The following is a 19,084-nucleotide window of genomic DNA, read 5'->3' on the forward strand; positions in this document are numbered from 1 at the left end:
GTCCACCTTTGGTTTTTCCCAACGGTTCACAATCATGTGGAAGACTTCTGGGTGAAGTCCCCACTCTCCCGGGTGGAGGTCGTGTCTGCTGAGGAAGTCTGCTTCCCAGTTGTCCACTCCCGGAATGAACACTGCTGACAGTGCTATCACATGATTTTCCGCCCAGCGAAGAATCCTTGCAACTTCCGTCATTGCCCTCCTGCTTCTTGTGCCGCCCTGTCTGTTTACGTGGGCGACTGCCGTGATGTTGTCCGACTGGATCAACACCGGCTGACCCTGAAGCAGAGGCCTTGCCTGACTTAGGGCATTGTAAATGGCCCTTAGTTCCAGGATATTTATGTGAAGTGACGTTTCCATGCTTGACCACAAGCCCTGGAAATTTTTTCCCTGTGTGACTGCTCCCCAGCCTCTCAGGCTGGCATCCGTGGTCACCAGGACCCAGTCCTGAATGCCGAATCTGCGGCCCTCTAGAAGATGAGCACTCTGTAACCACCACAGGAGAGACACCCTTGTCCTTGGAGACAGGGTTATCCGCTGATGCATTTGAAGATGCGATCCGGACCATTTGTCCAGCAGATCCCACTGAAAAGTTCTTGCGTGGAATCTGCCGAATGGAATCGCTTCGTAAGAAGCCACCATTTTTCCCAGGACCCTTGTGCATTGATGCACTGACACTTGGCCTGGTTTTAGGAGGTTCCTGACTAGCTCGGATAACTCCCTGGCTTTCTCCTCCGGGAGAAACACCTTTTTCTGGACTGTGTCCAGAATCATCCCTAGGAACAGCAGACGTGTCGTCGGAATCAGCTGCGATTTTGGAATATTTAGAATCCACCCGTGCTGTCGTAGTACTACTTGAGATAGTGCTACTCCGACCTCTAACTGTTCTCTGGACCTTGCCCTTATCAGGAGATCGTCCAAGTAAGGGATAATTAAGACGCCTTTTCTTCGAAGAATAATCATCATTTTGGCCATTACCTTGGTAAAGACCCGGGGTGCCGTGGACAATCTAAACGGCAGCGTCTGAAACTGATAGTGACAGTTCTGTACCACAAACCTGAGGTACCCTTGGTGAGAAGGGCAAATTGGGACATGGAGGTAAGCATCCTTGATGTCCAGAGACACCATATAGTCCCCTTCTTCCAGGTTCGCTATCACTGCTCTGAGTGACTCCATCTTGAATTTGAACCTTTGTATGTAAGTGTTCAAGGATTTCAGATTTAAAATAGGTCTCACCGAGCCGTCCGGCTTCGGTACCACAAACAGCGTGGAATAATACCCCTTTCCCTGTTGTAGGAGGGGTACCTTGATTATCACCTGCTGGGAATACAGCTTGTGAATGGCTTCCAATACCGCCTCCCTGTCGGAGGGAGACGTTGGTAAAGCAGACTTCAGGAACCGGCGAGGGGGAGACGTCTCGAATTCCAATTTGTACCCCTGAGATACTACCTGCAGGATCCAGGGGTCCACTTGCGAGTGAGCCCACTGCGCGCTGAAATTCTTGAGACGGGCCCCCACCGTGCCTGAGTCCGCTTGTAAGGCCCCAGCGTCATGCTGAGGACTTTGCAGAAGCGGGGGAGGGCTTCTGTTCCTGGGAAGAGGCTGCCTGCTGCAGTCTTTTTCCCCTTCCTCTGCCCCGGGGCAGATATGAGTGGCCTTTTGCCCGCTTGCCTTTATGGGGACGAAAGGACTGAGCCTGAAAAGACGGTGTCTTTTTCTGCTGAGAGGTGACCTGGGGTAAAAAGGTGGATTTCCCAGCCGTTGCCGTGGCCACCAGGTCCGATAGACCGACCCCAAATAACTCCTCCCCTTTATACAGCAATACTTCCATATGCCGTTTGGAATCCGCATCACCCGACCACTGTCGCGTCCATAACCCTCTTCTGGCAGAAATGGACAGCGCACTTACTCTTGATGCCAGAGTGCAAATATCCCTCTGTGCATCTCGCATATATAGAAATGCATCCTTTAAATGCTCTATAGTCAATAATATACTGTCCCTGTCCAGGGTATCAATATTTTCAGTCAGGGAATCCGACCAAGCCACCCCAGCACTGCACATCCAGGCTGAGGCGATTGCTGGTCGCAGTATAATACCAGTATGTGTGTATATACTTTTTAGGATATTTTCCAGCTTCCTATCAGCTGGTTCCTTGAGGGCGGCCGTATCAGGAGACGGTAACGCCACTTGTTTTGATAAGCGTGTGAGCGCCTTATCTACCCTAGGGGGTGTTTCCCAACGCGCCCTAACCTCTGGCGGGAAAGGGTATAATGCCAATAATTTTTTAGAAATTAGCAGTTTTTTATCGGGGGAAACCCACGCTTCATCACACACCTCATTTAATTCATCTGATTCAGGAAAAACTACGGGTAGTTTTTCCACACCCCACATAATACCCTTTTTTGTGGTACTTGTAGTATCAGAAATGTTCAAAACCTCCTTCATTGCCGTGATCATGTAACGTGTGGCCCTACTGGAAAATACGTTTGTTTCCTCACCGTCGACACTGGAGTCAGTGTCCGTGTCTGGGTCTGTGTCGACCATCTGAGGTAACGGGCGCTTTAGAGCCCCTGACGGTGTTTGAGACGCCTGTACAGGTAATAACTGATTTGCCGGCTGTCTCATGTCGTCAACAGTCTTTTGTAAAGTGCTGACACTATCACGTAATTCCTTCCATAAGACCATCCAGTCAGGTGTCGACTCCCTAGGGGGTGACATCACTATTACAGGCAATTGCTCCGCCTCCATACCATTTTCCTCCTCATACATGTCGACACAACGTACCGACACACAGCACACACACAGGGAATGCTCTGATAGAGGACAGGACCCCACTAGCCCTTTGGGGAGACAGCACACACCAGAGCGCTATATATATACAGGGATAACCTTATATAAGTGTTTTTCCCTTATATAGCTGCTATATAGATTTATCTGCCAAATTAGTGCCCCCCCTCTCTTGTTTTACCCTGTTTCTGTAGTGCAGGACTGCAGGGGAGAGTCAGGGAGCTTCCCTCCAACGGAGCTGTGAGGAAAAATGGCGCCAGTGTGCTGAGGAGATAGGCTCCGCCCCCTTCTCGGCGGCCTTTCTCCCGCTTTTTTAAGGAAAAATTGGCAGGGGTTAAATACATCCATATAGCCCAGGAGCTATATGTGATGTATTTTTTGCCATATAAGGTGTTTTTATTGCGTCTCAGGGCGCCCCCCCCCCCAGCGCCCTGCACCCTCAGTGACCGGAGAGTGAAGTGTGCTGAGAGCAATGGCGCACAGCTGCGGTGCTGTGCGCTACCTTATTGAAGACGTCTTCTGCCGCCGATTTTCCGGACCTCTTCAGTCTTCTGGCTCTGTAAGGGGGCCGGCGGCGCGGCTCTGGGACCCATCCATGGCTGGGCCTGTGATCGTCCCTCTGGAGCTAATGTCCAGTAGCCTAAGAAGCCCAATCCACTCTGCACGCAGGTGAGTTCGCTTCTTCTCCCCTTAGTCCCTCGGTGCAGTGAACCTGTTGCCAGCAGGATTCACTGAAAATAAAAAACCTATACTTAAACTTTTTTACTAAGCAGCTCAGGAGAGCCACCTAGTGAGCACCCTTCTCGTTCGGGCACAAAAATCTAACTGAGGCTTGGAGGAGGGTCATAGGGGGAGGAGCCAGTGCACACCAGGTAGTCCTAAAGCTTTTACTTTTGTGCCCAGTCTCCTGCGGAGCCGCTATTCCCCATGGTCCTTTCGGAGTCCCCAGCATCCACTAGGACGTCAGAGAAAAGACAAAATTAAAATAGAAATATGGTACGCTCTACCGCCGGCTCAGTCACACTGGGTGTCGTGACGTATGACGTAAGCATGCTAGGGGCATATGAGAGAACATGGACCCAGAGGGTTATGGGAAAGGTCCTCTGCACGAAGAGAATCTAGACGCTACCACATCGGTATAGCCAGCTTTAGTCTGCGTTAGCTTTAAAGGCAGTGAGAGCGGGGGCGGGGATTAGATGTTTATAGAAATCAGGACATAATAAGAATTTTCGTGTATTTATGTTACGAGTGTGTAACATGTTATCCAAGCCTTGGATTTTGTGTTAAATGTTTCAAATAACCTTGGATTCCATAACCTTGGATTCCAAGGTTATATGAAACATTTAACACAAAAACTCGCTTTGGGCTGTACAGGCTATAGGCAGACATCGAGTTTGGCATACCTATCATCTCTGATGTCAGCGCTACTATATAGCTGTACTTATGTGATCAACAAACAAAGACAATGAACGAGCAACAAAATGGCCGCGGTCTTATTGGCCTGTGGCTGCGTATCACACACACACAGGTTGCTACGGCCTCGCCTTGTTACTCGGCCAATAAAACGCGAACATACAGCGTGACCAATCTGCGCTCTTTTAACGATTCACAACCTACACTCCTAACCAATTGTAACTCAACCGTCTAGTGACGCTAGTCCATTGAGAAGCGGTAACGTTATGGGTCCGCCCCTTTCTTTTCCTGGACTGTGGACCACGGCTGCGAGCTGCCATTTTGTGGTGTACGCGCGTGGGGAAGGGAGGTGAGTGTCTCGGTTCCTGTGATACAGAGCGGGAGAGCAGTGTATCTGCCTACAGGTAATGCGGCTGTGCCCTGGGCGGGGGAGTTACAGGCTCGACATCCGGGCGCAGGGAGGTGGGTTTGGGAGGATTATGGCCAGCTCCTGTAACCCATGTCACGGGCAGACATTTTGTTTCCCCGGCTTACTTTCTCATGGTGTGTTGGTTCCCGTCACTGTGCCGTGACTTGCGGGGTTTGCGCGCTGGGCATCTGTGGTGACGGTGGAGATTCGTACTAAGACGCACACAGAGTACAGTGTGATTGCCGCGCAGATGGCTGGGTGAATGCTCTGCGACAATAACCGAGGCCTAGGCCTGGCGCTGCGCTGCAGATGTTTCCGGTAGAATAATTAATCTTTCACCTCGGTTGTTTCAGTGGCAGATTTCTCTTCTTTATTTTCTTTACGCATCTTCCACTTTTGGAGCAAATATAAGTTTATTTAATTTCCTTTCAGTTTGTCCCGGGCCCAGCACTATGGGGTATTACACAATACAGCCGCACAGAGCCTGATAGATGGGGGCCCTCTCCTGTGCCACTGCATTGGTGCAGAGAAGACCACATTTACTGAAATACCCTTTTCAGACAGAAGGTTACATTTCCGGGTGAAGCAATTCTATCCGGTAATTTGATGATTTAGTATGTGTGCTTTTTCTGTGTGAAAGGGGCAACCAGGGTTGAAATTTCCTGGTATTTCGACCCAGGAACTGACCAGGGTCAGAGACCCAGGTTGACCCTTTCACACAATACCTGTGTTGATCTGCAAATTATAGGATAGAAGTCCTTGACCCAGTAACGTGCTTGCCTGTGTGAAAGAGGGGTTGGGTAAGGGCCGGCAAAACTATCCGGAACTCAAATGGGGATTTACCCTATTCAATAGAAGGGCAGTTTTTTTGCCTAGGTCGAAAAATTCAGCTGGAGCGAAAAACATGGATCGAGGAATACAAGTGTATTTGCACCTGTGTCGGTGAGAATGTGGGCCATTTTCGCAGATTTTGAGGCGAAAATGCCTTAAAAAGGTGAAAACGGTGCGCAATTGAATATGCAGGAGAGCTGAGTTTGATAGCTCTGAGATTGTCGTTACTAATTGAATACGTCCCTTAAGGTGGGTACACACTGGAAGATATATCTGCCGGTCAATTGATTGGCAGATATGTCTATGGATGGATCAGGCAGTGTGTTGAGCATACACACTGGCCGATCCGTCGGGGACTGACGTCGGGAACTGGGCGGGCGTGTACACACGCTTGCCCAGTTCAGCTGTTAATCACCGCCGGCCGCAGCAGCATGTGTACGGGCGGTCGGCCGACCGCCCCGTACACACACATCGACGTGCCAATATATCGGTAGATATATTGGCTGTCGGCTGTGCTGCGGGGGCGACGCATACGTCTGTGAATGACGGAGTTCAGACGTATCGGCCGTACACACTGGCCGACGTACCCGCAATATATCGGCCTTTCAAGAGAACGGACGATATATCGGCCAGTGTGTACGGGCCTTGAGTCTTTGTTAGAGGATGTATTAGTTGCTTTGCATTCATAGGGGGAAATTTATTTATCCAGTATTGATGCATTGTGCTAATCCAGATGCATTGTGCTGATCCGATGTATGTACTACTGTAACTGGCCGATATGTGCACAGCTTAGAATTGTAGTGATTTCGACGGCAAAGACGCGTACAATTGATTTCCCTTCTATAGTTATCTGTTGTAGATATTCCTGTATTTGCTACACAGATCTAATGTTTGTATCCCAGTAAAACATAATAAAATTTTGGGAAGAATCAATTGTTTTCTTCGCGACCACCACTAGATGGCACCCGACTGCAGCAATTTAATTGTTCTGCCGTTCGGGCGCCCAGCACGTTTTATTGTCTTCTCAAATCCTTCGGAGGTGCAAGAAAAAATGTGTGCAAACTCTGCACCCAAAGCAGGAGTTTAGACTGTTTTAGGCGGCTAACCCCTGTCTGTATGGGCGTGACGTGCAGTATGCATGTGCATCCAAAAAACAATTGAATAATTGTTCGGGTGTATAAGAAGTCCTGTTTAGTCAGGAAAATTAGTCAGAACGCCTAGAACAACTCAATTCCCCAAAGAATGTATTCAAATGTAGATGCCTGCGGCCAGAGTGCAACTGATATTAAAGTTCATAGACCTAAAATTGTGTTGAGTAAACAACTGTGAATGGAGTGAATCAGCTAAACCGGTCTACTTTTCAGTATTCATGTCATTAGCGACAACACATCAATTGCCCTATTGGGCGCACATTAATTAAAGCTATGCAAAAAAAACCTGAATCACCCCCTTGGTGCGAGAATGGGTGATAGATCACTTTCTTCCCCCATTTTCTTGACGTTTGATAAATGTCTGTAGTGTAGTCGATAGAGATGGTTGGGCTTCATGCGTTGCTTGACAAATCCCAGGTTGCTATGGCCCCTACATTTTGCAGCCTGGCTTCCAGGTTATGCAGGGAGGGAGAAAGCAGATCTTCAGTCCCAGCAGAGTTTTGTGGGCATGCATGTATTGTGGCGACTATTTCCTGCACAGGAGTACATGGGTGGAGTGTTCGTCCCAGCCTGCGCTGGCTGCATAGAGCTTTCTGATAAGAGTCTATGCGTGGCCATGGATTTTGGCTTTGGTGGCATTACTAATGTGGCCACAGAGCAGTGGGTAGCTGCGGACGGCTGGTTGGCTGGGGAGCTTCCCCCTTAGTTGTGTGGGTGTTGGTTGCCCATGTGGGGGGTATGGTTAGTTATTTTGGGGCGGAGGGGGCGGGCTATTTGCCTCCTACACTTTCTACCTGGCTCCTAGATTTTACTAAAATGTTTCAAGCCCTGGTTTAATGTAGTAATCTTGCCCCAGTACAATGATGATGTAACACTCTTCTACAGATTTCCAGTGATATTAACTGTTCTCCCTGTCATTTAGGTTCATTTCTCTAACGTCCTAGTGGATGCTGGGGACTCCGTAAGGACCATGGGGAATAGACGGGCTCCGCAGGAGACTGGGCACTCTAAAAGAAAGATTAGGTACTATCTGGTGTGCACTGGCTCCTCCCTCTATGCCCCTCCTCCAGACCTCAGTTAGAATCTGTGCCCGGCCAGAGCTGGGTGCTCCTAGTGGGCTCTCCTGAGCCTGCTAGTAAAAGAAAGTATTTTAGTTATGTTTTTTATTTTCAGTGAGCTTCTGCTGGCAACAGACTCACTGCTACGAGGGACTGAGGGGAGAGAAGCAAACCTACCTGTCTACAGCTGGGTTGTGCTTCTTAGGCTACTGGACACCATTAGCTCCAGAGGGTTCGAACACAGGCATCTGTCCTTGATCGTCCGTTCCCGGAGCCGCGCCGCCGTCCCCCTCGCAGAGCCAGAAGAACAGAAGCTTGAAAACGGCGGCTGAAGACTCCTGTCTTCATTTAAGGTAGCGCACAGCACCGCAGCTGTGCGCCATTGCTCCCAGCACACTCACACTCCGGTCACTGTAGGGTGCAGGGCGCTGGGGGGGGGGGGGGGGGCGCCCTGGGCAGCAATTGAAGTACCTTTTTGGCATAGCATACATATATACAGTCGGGCACTGTATATATGTAAAAACCCCCGCCATTCTTTTCACACAGAAGCGAGACAGAAGCCTGCCGCTGAGGGGGCGGGGCCTTCTTCCTCAGCACACCAGCGCCATTTTCTCTTCACAGCTCCGCTGGAAGGACGCTCCCCAGGCTCTCCCCTGCAGTATCCAGGTACAAGAAGGGTAAAAAAGAGAGGGGGGGCACATAAATTTAGGCGCAAAAGACTTAAAATCGGCAGCTATTGGGTAATCACTTATTTATAGTGAATATCCCTGGGTTATATAGCGCTGTGGTGTGTGCTGGCATACTCTGTCTCCCCAAAGGCCTTTGTGGGGTCCTGTCCTCAGTCAGAGCATTCCCTGTGTGTCTGCTGTACGTCTGTGTCGACATGTTTGATGAGGAAGGATATGTGGAGGCAGAACAAGTGCAAATAGATGTGGTGTCGCCCCCGACGGGGCCGACACCTGATTGGATGGATATGTGGAAGGTGTTAAATGATAATGTAAGCTCCTTGCATAAAAGGTTTGATGACGCTGCAGCCTTGGGACAGCCGGGGTCTCAACCCGGGCCTGCCCAGGCGACTCAGAGGCCGTCAGGGTCTCGTAAACGCCCACTATCTCAGATGGTTGACACAGATGCCGACACGGAGTCCGACTCCAGTGTCGACAATGATGAGGCACAATTACAGCCTAAGATGACCAAGGCCATCCGCTACATGATTATTGCAATGAAAGATGTATTGCACATTTCAGAGGTTAACCCTGTCCCTGACAAGAGGGTGTATATGTTTGGGGAGAAAAAGCAGGCAGTGACTTTTCTCTGACGTCCTAAGTGGATGCTGGGACTCCGTAAGGACCATGGGGAATAGCGGCTCCGCAGGAGACTGGGCACAACTAAAAGAAAGCTTTAGACTACTGGTGTGCACTGGCTCCTCCCACTATGACCCTCCTCCAGACTTCAGTTAGAATCTTGTGCCCGGCTGAGCTGGATGCACACTAGGGGCTCTCCTGAGCTCCTAGAAAGAAAGTATATTTTAGGTTTATTATTTCTCTATCGTCCTAGTGGATGCTGGGGTTCCTGAAAGGACCATGGGGAATAGCGGCTCCGCAGGAGACAGGGCACAAAAAGTAAAGCTTTAGGATCAGGTGGTGTGCACTGGCTCCTCCCCCTATGACCCTCCTCCAAGCCAGTTAGATTTTTGTGCCCGGCCGAGAAGGGTGCAATCTAGGTGGCTCTCCTAAAGAGCTGCTTAGGAAAGTTTAGCTTAGGTTTTTTATTTTACAGTGAGTCCTGCTGGCAACAGGATCACTGCAACGAGGGACTTAGGGGAGAAGAAGTGAACTCACCTGCGTGCAGGATGGATTGGCTTCTTGGCTACTGGACATTAGCTCCAGAGGGACGATCACAGGTACAGCCTGGATGGTCACCGGAGCCTTGCCGCCGGCCCCCTTGCAGATGCTGAAGTAAGAAGAGGTCCAGAATCGGCGGCAGAAGACTCCTCAGTCTTCTAAAGGTAGCGCACAGCACTGCAGCTGTGCGCCATTTTCCTCTCAGCACACTTCACACGGCAGTCACTGAGGGTGCAGGGCGCTGGGAGGGGGGCGCCCTGGGAGGCAAATGAATACCTATTTTGGCTAAAAATACCTCACATATAGCCTCCGGAGGCTATATGGAGATATTTAACCCCTGCCAGAATCCGTTAAGAGCGGGAGACGAGGCCGCCGAAAAAGGGGCGGGGCCTATCTCCTCAGCACACAGCGCCATTTTCCCTCACAGAAAGGCTGGAGGGAAGGCTCCCAGGCTCTCCCCTGCACTGCACTACAGAAACAGGGTTAAAACAGAGAGGGGGGGCACTAATTTGGCGATATGCTTATATATATATATTAAAATGCTATAAGGGAAAACACTTATATAAGGTTGTCCCTATATAATTATAGCGTTTTTGGTGTGTGCTGGCAAACTCTCCCTCTGTCTCTCCAAAGGGCTAGTGGGTCCTGTCCTCTATCAGAGCATTCCCTGTGTGTGTGCTGTGTGTCGGTACGTGTGTGTCGACAGGTAGGAGGACGATGTTGGTGAGGAGGCGGAGCAATTGCCTGTAATGGTGATGTCACTCTCTAGGGAGTCGACACCGGAATGGATGGCTTATTTAGGAAATTACGTGATAATGTCAACACGCTGCAAAGTCGGTTGACGACATGAGACGGCCGACAAACAATTAGTACGGTCCAGACGTCTCAAAAACACCGTCAAGGGTTTTAAAACGCCCGTTTACTTTAGTCGGTCGACACAGACACAGACAGGGACACTGAATCCAGTGTCGACGGTGAATAAACAAACGTATTCCTTATTAGGGCCACACGTTAAAGGCAATGAAGGAGGTGTTACGTATTTCTGATACTACAAGTACCACAAAAGAGGGTATTATGTGGGATGTGAAAAAACTACCATAGTTTTTCCTGAATCAGATAAATTAAATAAAGTGTGTGATGATGCGTGGGTTCCCCCCGATAGAAAATTATGGGCGGTATACCCTTTCCCGCCAGAAGTTAGGGCGCGTTGGGAAACACCCCTTAAGGTGGATAAGGCGCTCACACGCTTATCAAAACAAGTGGCGGTACCGTCTATAGATAGGGCCGTCCTCAAGGACCAGCTGACAAGGCTGGAAAATATAATAAAAAGTATATACACACATACTGGTGTTATACTGCGGCCAGCGATCGCCTCAGCCTGGATGTGCAGAGCTAGGGTGGCTTGGTCGGATTCCCTGACTAAAAATATTGATACCCTTGACAGGGACAGTATTTTATTGACTATAGAGCATTTCTATATATGCGAGATGCACAGAGGGATATTTGCACTCTGGCATCATGAATAAACGCGATGTCCATAACTGCCAGAAGATGTTATGGACACGACAGTGGTCAGGTGATGCAGATTCCAAACGGCACAGTATGGCCGTATAAAGGAAGAGGACTTGTTTGGGGTCGGTCCATCGGACCTGGTGGTCACGGCAACTGCTGGAAAATCCACCGTTTTTTACCCTAAGTCACATCTCTGCAGAAAAAGACACCGTCTTTTCAGCCTCAGTCCTCTCGTCCCTATAAGATCATATCTGCCCAGGGATAGAGGAAAGGGAAGAAGACTGCAGCAGGCAGCCCATTCCCAGGAACAGAAGCGTTCCACCGCGTCTGACAAGTTCTCAGCATGGCGCTGAGACCGTACAGGACCCCTGGATCCTACAAGTAGTATCCCGGGGGTACAGATGGGAATGTCGAGACGTTTCCCCTTCGCAGGCTCCTGAAGTCTGCTTTACCAAGTCTCCCTCCGACAAGGAGGTAGTATGGAAAAAAATTCACAAGCTGTATTCCCAGCAGGTGATAATTAAATTACCCCTCCTACTACAGAAAAGGGGTATTATTCCACACTATATTGTGGTACTGAAGCCAGAAGGCTAGGTGAGACTTATTCTAAAAATTTTTTTTTTGAACACTTACAAAGGTTCAAATTAAGATGAAGTCACTCAGAGCAGTGATAACGAACCAGGAAGAAGGGGACTATATAGTGTCCCGGGACATCAGGGATGCTTACCTCTATGTCCCAAATTTGCCCTTCTCACTAAGGGTACCTCAGGTTCGTGGTGCAGAACTGTCACTATCAGTTTCAGACGCTGCCGTTTGGATTGTCCACGGCACCCCGGGGTCTTTACCAAGGTAATGGCCGAATTGATGATTCTTCTTCGAAGAAAAGGCGTCTTAATTATCCCTTACTTGGACGATCTCCTGATAGGGGCATAGTCCAGGGAACAGTTGGAGGTCGGAGTAGCACTATCTCGGATACTGCTACAATCAGCACGGGTGGATTCTAAATATTCCAAAATCGCAGCTGATCCCGACGACACGTCTGCTGTGCCTAGGGATGATTCTGGACACAGTCCAGAAAAAGGTGTTTCTCCCGGAAGAGAAAGCCAGGGAGTTATCCGAGCAAGTCAGGAACCTCCTAAAAACAGTGCATCATTGCACAAGGGTCCTGGTAAAAATGGTGGCTTCCTACGAAGCAATTCCATTCGGCAGATTTCACGTAAGAACTTTTCAGTGGGATCTGCTGGACAAATGGTCCGGATCGCATCTTCAGATGCATCAGCGGATAACCCAATATCCAAGGACAAGGGTGTCTCTCCTGTGGTGGTTATAGAGTGCTCATCTTCTAGAGGGCCGCAGATTCGGCATTCAGGATTGGATGCTGGTAACCACGGAGCCCAGCCTGAGAGTCTGGGGAGCAGTCACACAAGGAAAAAATTTCCAGGGAGTGTGATCAAGTATGGAGACTTTTCTCCACATAAATATACTGGAGCTAAGGGTAAATTTATAATGCTCTAAGCTTAGCAAGACCTCTGCTTCAAGGTCAGCCGGTATTGATCCAGTGGGAAAAACATCACGGCAGTCGCCCACGTAAACAGACAGGGCGACACAAGAAGCAGGAGGGCAATGGCAGAAACTGCAAGGACTTTTCGCTGGGCGGAAAATCATGTGATAACACTGTCAGCAGTTTTTCATCCCGGGAATGGAAACTGGGAAGCAGACTTCCTCAGCACGACCTCCACCTGGGAGAGTGGAAACTTCATTGAGAAGTTTTTTCCACATGATTGTAAACCGTTGGGAAATACCAAAGGTGGACATGATGGCGTCCCGTCTGAACAAAAAACGGGACAGGTATTGCGCCAGGTCAAGAGACCCTCAGGCAATAGATGTGGACGTTCTGGTAACACCGTGGGTGTACCAGTCGGTGTATGTGTTCCCTCCTCTGCTTCTCATACCTAAGGTGCTGAGAATTATAAGACGTAGAGGAGTAAGAACTATACTCATGGCTCCGGATTGGCCAAGAAGGACTTGGTACCCGGAACTTCAAGAGATGCTTACAGAGGTCTTATGGCCTCTGCCGCTAAGAAGGGACTTGCTTCAGCAAGTACCATGTCTGTTCCAAGACTTACCGCAGCTGCGTTTGTCGGCATGGCGATGGAAAGCCGGATCCTAAGGGAAAAAAGGCATTCCGGAAGAGGTCATTCCTACCCTGGTCAAAGCCAGAAAGGAGGTGACCGCACAACATTATCACCACGTGTGGCAAAAATATGTTGCGTGGTGTGAGGCCAGGAAGGCCCTACAAAGAAATTTCAACTCGGTCGTTTCCTGCATTTCCTGCAAACAGGAGTGTCTATGGGCCTCAAATTGGGGTCCATTAAGGTTCAAATTCGGCCCTGTAAATTTTCTTCCAGAAAGAATTGGCTTCAGTTCCTGAAGTCCAGAAGTTTGTCAAGGGAGTATTGCATATACAAACCCCTTTTTTGTGCCTCCAGTGGCACTGTGGGATCTCAACGTAGTTCTGGGATTCCTCAAATCACATTGGTTTAAAACCAGTCAAATATGTGGATTTGAAGCATCTCACATAAAAAGTGACCATGCTCTTGGCCCTGGCCTGGGCCAGGCGAGTGTCAAATTGGTGGTTTTTTCTCAAAAAAGCCCATATCTGTTTGTCCATTCGGACAGGGCAGAGCTGCGGACTCGTCCCCAGTTCTCTCCCTAAGGTGGTGTCAGTGTTTCACCTGAACCAGCTTATTGTGGTGCCTTGCACCTACTAGGGACTTGGAGGACTCCAAGTTGCTAGAAGTTGTCAGGGCCCTGAAAATATGTTCCAGGACAGCTGGAGTCAGAAAATCTGACTCGCTGTTTATACTGTATGCACCCAACAAGTTGGGTGCGCCTGCTTCTAAGCAGTCGATTGCTCGTTGGATTTGTAACACAATTCAACTTGCACATTCTGAGGCAGGCCTGCCACAGTCTAAATCGGTTAAGGCCCATTCCACAAGGAAGGTGGGCTCATCTTGGGCGGCTGCCCGAGAGGTCTCGGCATTACAACTCTGCCGAGCAGCTACGTGGTCAGGGGAGAACACGTTTGTAAAATTCTACAAATTTGATATCCTGGCAAAAGAGGACCTGGAGTTCTCTCATTCGGTGCTGCAGAGTCATCCGCACTCTCCCGCCCGTTTGGGAGCTTTGGTATAATCCCCATGGTCCTTTCAGGAACCCCAGCATCCACTAGGACGATAGAGAAAATAAGAATTTACTTACCGATAATTCTATTTCTCGGAGTCCGTAGTGGATGCTGGGCGCCCATCCCAAGTGCGGATTATCTGCAATACTTGTACATAGTTACAAAAATCGGGTTATTATTGTTGTGAGCCATCTTTTCAGAGGCTCCGCTGTTATCATACTGTTAACTGGGTTTAGATCACAAGTTGTACGGTGTGATTGGTGTGGCTGGTATGAGTCTTACCCGGGATTCAAAATTCCTCCCTTATTGTGTACGCTCGTCCGGGCACAGTACCTAACTGGCTTGGAGGAGGGTCATAGGGGGAGGAGCCAGTGCACACCACCTGATCCTAAAGCTTTACTTTTTGTGCCCTGTCTCCTGCGGAGCCGCTATTCCCCATGGTCCTTTCAGGAACCCCAGCATCCACTACGGACTCCGAGAAATAGAATTATCGGTAAGTAAATTCTTATTTTTACAGTGAGATCTGCTGGCAACAGACTCACTGCAGCGAGGGACTAAGGGGAGAAGAAGCGAACCTACCTAACTCAGTGATCGCAAAAACGCGGCATAGCGCGTATTTTACCCAATAATAAGACCCAGGGACTCACTTTTTCTGAATGGGTGGGTCCCCGGGGACGCGCTCCACTGGGATTGGCTGGAGGTGTAATGATTGATTTCTACCTTGTCCGGCTGCAGAGAGCACTAAATATGTGGAGAAGGAGCCTCTTGGTCAAGGGAGACATCAATCATTACACCTCTAGCCAATCTGAGTGGAGCGCGTCCCCAGGGACACACCCCTTCAGAAAAAGTGTATTCGACTCTTCCCTGCTTCCCGGGCGCTCTGGCCGCGACAGTGAGTGACCGTCTGTGTATTCATAACCCAGCAGCTGCCAGCATGTTTAGTGCTGGCGCTGCTGCAGTTCTGATCGGCTGATGCAGTGTTTTAGATATGAATCACATGGGGGAGGGGGGCCACGCACCTCTGATGTCCCGCATGCTTCAGTAAGCGCAGCAGCAGCGGGGATGGGGTTGGGGAGTATGTCCAGGAGCACACCGCACAGGAGGATCTGGCAGTGAAGGAGGGAAAGGGCGGCTACAGTGCACTACCGCAGGTCAGTGCTAGTGTTCACATCCCCTAGCAAAGTCCGTCCTTGATCCTATGTAATCCATCACGAAGCTCTCACTGTACACCCGGGATTTATGGAGATCAGCGGCAGCCGCCCTCTGCTTGATTTAGTAGGCTGTGCTGTGAACGGAGCTCGGAGGTGCTGGGGGAGGGCTGCAGTGTCCATACAGTTATTACTGTGTGCAGCCAGCTCCCAGCATAGGACAGGGCTAGGCACAAGCCAGGGGTGAGGGCAGCTCTGAACATTCAGCTCATGGAGCCCAAGAGGCTGAGCTGCAGGGAGACATGTGATAGCAGCCACTAGCAACAGCAGGTTGGATCCTGTCCCCCCTCTCTCTCTCCCTAGCCATATTACACCACCTCTAGCCTGCACATCAAGTAGTGGGGGTCTGAGGTGGTGGCTGCAATGTGTAAGTGATCCTCTATCTGGCGCATTGTGTGTAACGTGCTGTACCTGGCGCAATTTGTGTAACGTGCTCTATCTGGCGCAATGTGTGTAACATGCTCTACCTGTCGCATTGTGTGTAATGTGCTCTATCTGGCGCAGTGTGTGTAACATGCTCTACCTGTCGCATTGTGTATGATGTGTTCTATCTGGAGCAATATGTATAACGTGCACTAACTGGCGCAGTGTGTATAGGAGATTCTACTTGGTGCAATGTGTATAATACCCCTTTTCCACTAACGAGCACGGGTCGCAGCCGGGAGCCTGACACGGGAGCTACCCCCTGCTGCGACCCGTGCTCGGTCCCTTTCCCATTAGCAGTCACAACCCGGCAAATGCCGGGTTGGTGACGCTTCTAGTGACACGGCAGGGGCGGCGCAGGGAGATCACATGATCTCCCAGCGCCGCCTTCCCTATGCACTGTGAACGGGAGCCGTGTCACCTCGACACGGCTCCCGTTCACACTAGACAGCTAGCCGGGTTGAATACGTGTTCAACCCGGCTAGCTACCAGGGTAGGATTCCCGGATCACTTGATCCGCGTTTACCCTTTTCCACTTGCAAAAAACACGGGTAAATGCGCGCCCCCGTGCATTTATCCGTGTTTTTTGAGCTAGTGGAAAAGGGGTATAAGCGGCACTACTGTGTGGCGTAATGTGAATTGGCACTATTATGTGGCCACGCCCCCTCCCCATGAAGCCACGCCCCTAAATTTTTGCGGCGCGCCTGCGGCGCGCACTGCCTGCATTCTAGGATCTTGGAGGTGGGGCATCAATTCACTTTCTGCCAAAGGGCACCAAAATGTCTAGTTACAGCTCTGGTGCAGGGTGACCTGCATGCTACACAACCCAGCAGCATTGTCACCCCATCCTCTCACCTTGCAACTCTTTTTTGTGGTGTCCAAATAAGATTAAGATCAATAAGAGCCTTTAACCCAATGGGACCCAGAAAAGGACCGGTTGGACCCCAATTTTTAAAAGTGAGGGGTCCCTGGGACCCACTTTTTGTGGGCCTCAGCGCGATCACTGTAACTGGTGGTAGCTTTGACTTCTTAGGCTACTGGACACCATTAGCTCCAGAGGGATCGACCACAGGACCCGACCTCGATGTTCGGTCCCGGAGCCGCGCCACCGGCCCCCTTACAGAGCCAGAAGCAAGAAGTGTTCCTGAAAATCGGCGGCAGAAGACTTCTGTCTTCAACAAGGTAGCGCACAGCACTACAGCTGGGGGGGGGGGGGGGGCCCTGAGGGCAATATAAGACACCTTGCCTGGCAAATCTACACCATATATAGTCAGGAAGGCTATATAGGTGTAAAAATACCCCTGCCAGATTTCCAGAAAAAGCGGGAGAAGTCTGCCGGAAAAGGGGCGGGGCCATCTCCCTCAGCACACTGGCGCCATTTTTCCCTCACAGCTCCGCTGAAAGGACGCTCCCTGGCTCTCCCCTGCAGTGTCAAGCGACATAAGGGTAAAAAAGAGAGGGGGGGACACTAAATTTAGGCACAATATATATAATATAAGCAGCTATAAGGGAAAAACACTCATTTATAGTGGGATCCCTGTGTTATATAGCGCTCTGGTGTGTGCTGGCATACTCTCTCTCTGTCTCCCTAAAGGGCTTTGTGGGGTCCTGTCCTCTGTCAGAGCATTCCCTGTGTGTATGCGGTGTCGGTACGGCTGTGTCGACATGTTTGATGAGGAGGCTTATGTGGAGGCGGAACAGATGCCGATAAATGTGATGTCACCCCCTGCGGGGTCGACACCTGAGTGGATGGTTCTGTGGAAGGAATTACGCGACAGTGTCGACTCCTTGCATAAAAGGTTTGACGACATACCAAATGTGGGACAGCCGGCTTCTCAGCCTGTGCCTGCCCAGGCGTCTCAAAAGCCATCAGGGGCTCTAAAACGCCCGCTACCTCAGATGGCAGACACAGATGTCGACACGGATACTGACTCCAGTGTCGACGACGATGAGACTAATGTATCTTCCAATAGGGCCACACGTTATATGATTGAGGCAATGAAAAATGTGTTGCATATTTCTTTATCATCCACTAGGGGTCACTGGAGTACTCTTGGGATATGGACGGGCGTAGCCGAACAAAGGCACTGAATATTCAAATTTAGGACTCTCCCCCCTCCATATCCCCAAGTACCTCAGTGTACTTTGTCAGTGTTTTTTCGGTGCTCACAGCATGAACATCGGCTTGTGGGAATGCCCACATTTCAGAAGATTTTATTTTTTCATTTTACTTTTTATTTTTAATTTTTACACTTCCCGTCCCAGTTTCTGGAAAAACATGGGTCCGGGATGGTGCCGCTGCAAGGCAGCGTATGGCGTGTCGGTCCTCACAAAGAGCACCCTCACAGCCACAGGCGCTATAAGGCAGCGCATGGCGTGTCGGTCCTCACAAAGAGCACCCTCACAGCCACAGGCAGCCACTGTCTCCTGCAAGCTGAACGGAGCTTACAGAAAGAAGCTCCGTCACAGCCAGGATGAGACAAAGAGCTGGAAGGAGCTACAGCTGCAAGGAGCTTACAGGAAGCCCGTCACAAGATGAGAAGCTGGAGGCTGAAACGGAGCTTACAGAGAGAAGCTCGTCACAGCCAGGATGAAAGCGGCACAAGGTATGGGTGTCAGGGCGGTCAGCTCACGCTGCCGCCCTGCTGTGTGTGAAAGTGTGATACTGTAGCCGCCGCTGAGCACGCCGCTGAAGGGGTCCCGCTGAACTACGCGCAGAGCGGCCGCACGTCACTCAGACGCCGGCCGCTCTCACTGTGCTGATTGCCCGGCAACACTACAGAGGCGCCGCCGAGACTCTCCGTGTGCTAAAGAGCGGCCGCACGTCACTCACGGACGCCGGCCGCTCTTCCAGTGAGACACCGCACGCCGCTGATGCCGGACACAGGGAGACTGTGTACTGCTGTAGGAAGGTGCCGGCCGCTCTTCCGGACGGCTCCCCGGCCCTATATACAGCGCTCTCCTGCTCTCCCTGCACCCGATCCCCGTACGCTGTAGGTAACATGGGGATGCAGGGGGGGGGAGGGGGAGTAATGCCCATAGCAGCAGCAAAGGCTGCAGGGGTTAAAAATAGGCTGCTCAAACTACCTCACATAATATCAGTGGGAACTGTGATTATATGTTTCAGCACATTTTATATATATATAATATATAATGAAGCTTTTTGCTGCCAGGGACACTGTGTATGATATCAGTATGAACTGTGATTATATGTTTAAGCACAGTTTATATATATATAATATATATATGAGGCTTTGGCTGGCAAT

The 19,084-nt window shown here is 50.2% G+C and overlaps 1 protein-coding gene across 3 annotated transcripts in view; it reads left to right on the forward strand.

Moving 5' to 3' along the window:
* The first annotated feature begins 3,898 nt into the window (after window positions 1-3,898).
* Window positions 3,899-19,084, forward strand: part of LOC134969296 (RNA-binding protein 4B-like) — a 46,218-nt gene continuing 31,032 nt past the window's right edge. The window contains exon 1 of one of the 3 annotated variants that reach the window (XM_063945153.1): window positions 3,899-3,921. The gene's annotated coding sequence lies outside the window, so the exon portion shown is untranslated. Of the gene's footprint in view, window positions 3,922-4,441; window positions 4,603-19,084 lie in introns of those variants that run through there. The other 2 variants (XM_063945152.1, XM_063945151.1) reach the window with 2 other exon arrangements.

Source organism: Pseudophryne corroboree, chromosome 11, assembly GCF_028390025.1.
Source record: "Pseudophryne corroboree isolate aPseCor3 chromosome 11, aPseCor3.hap2, whole genome shotgun sequence".
Classification (NCBI taxonomy): domain Eukaryota; kingdom Metazoa; phylum Chordata; class Amphibia; order Anura; family Myobatrachidae; genus Pseudophryne; species Pseudophryne corroboree.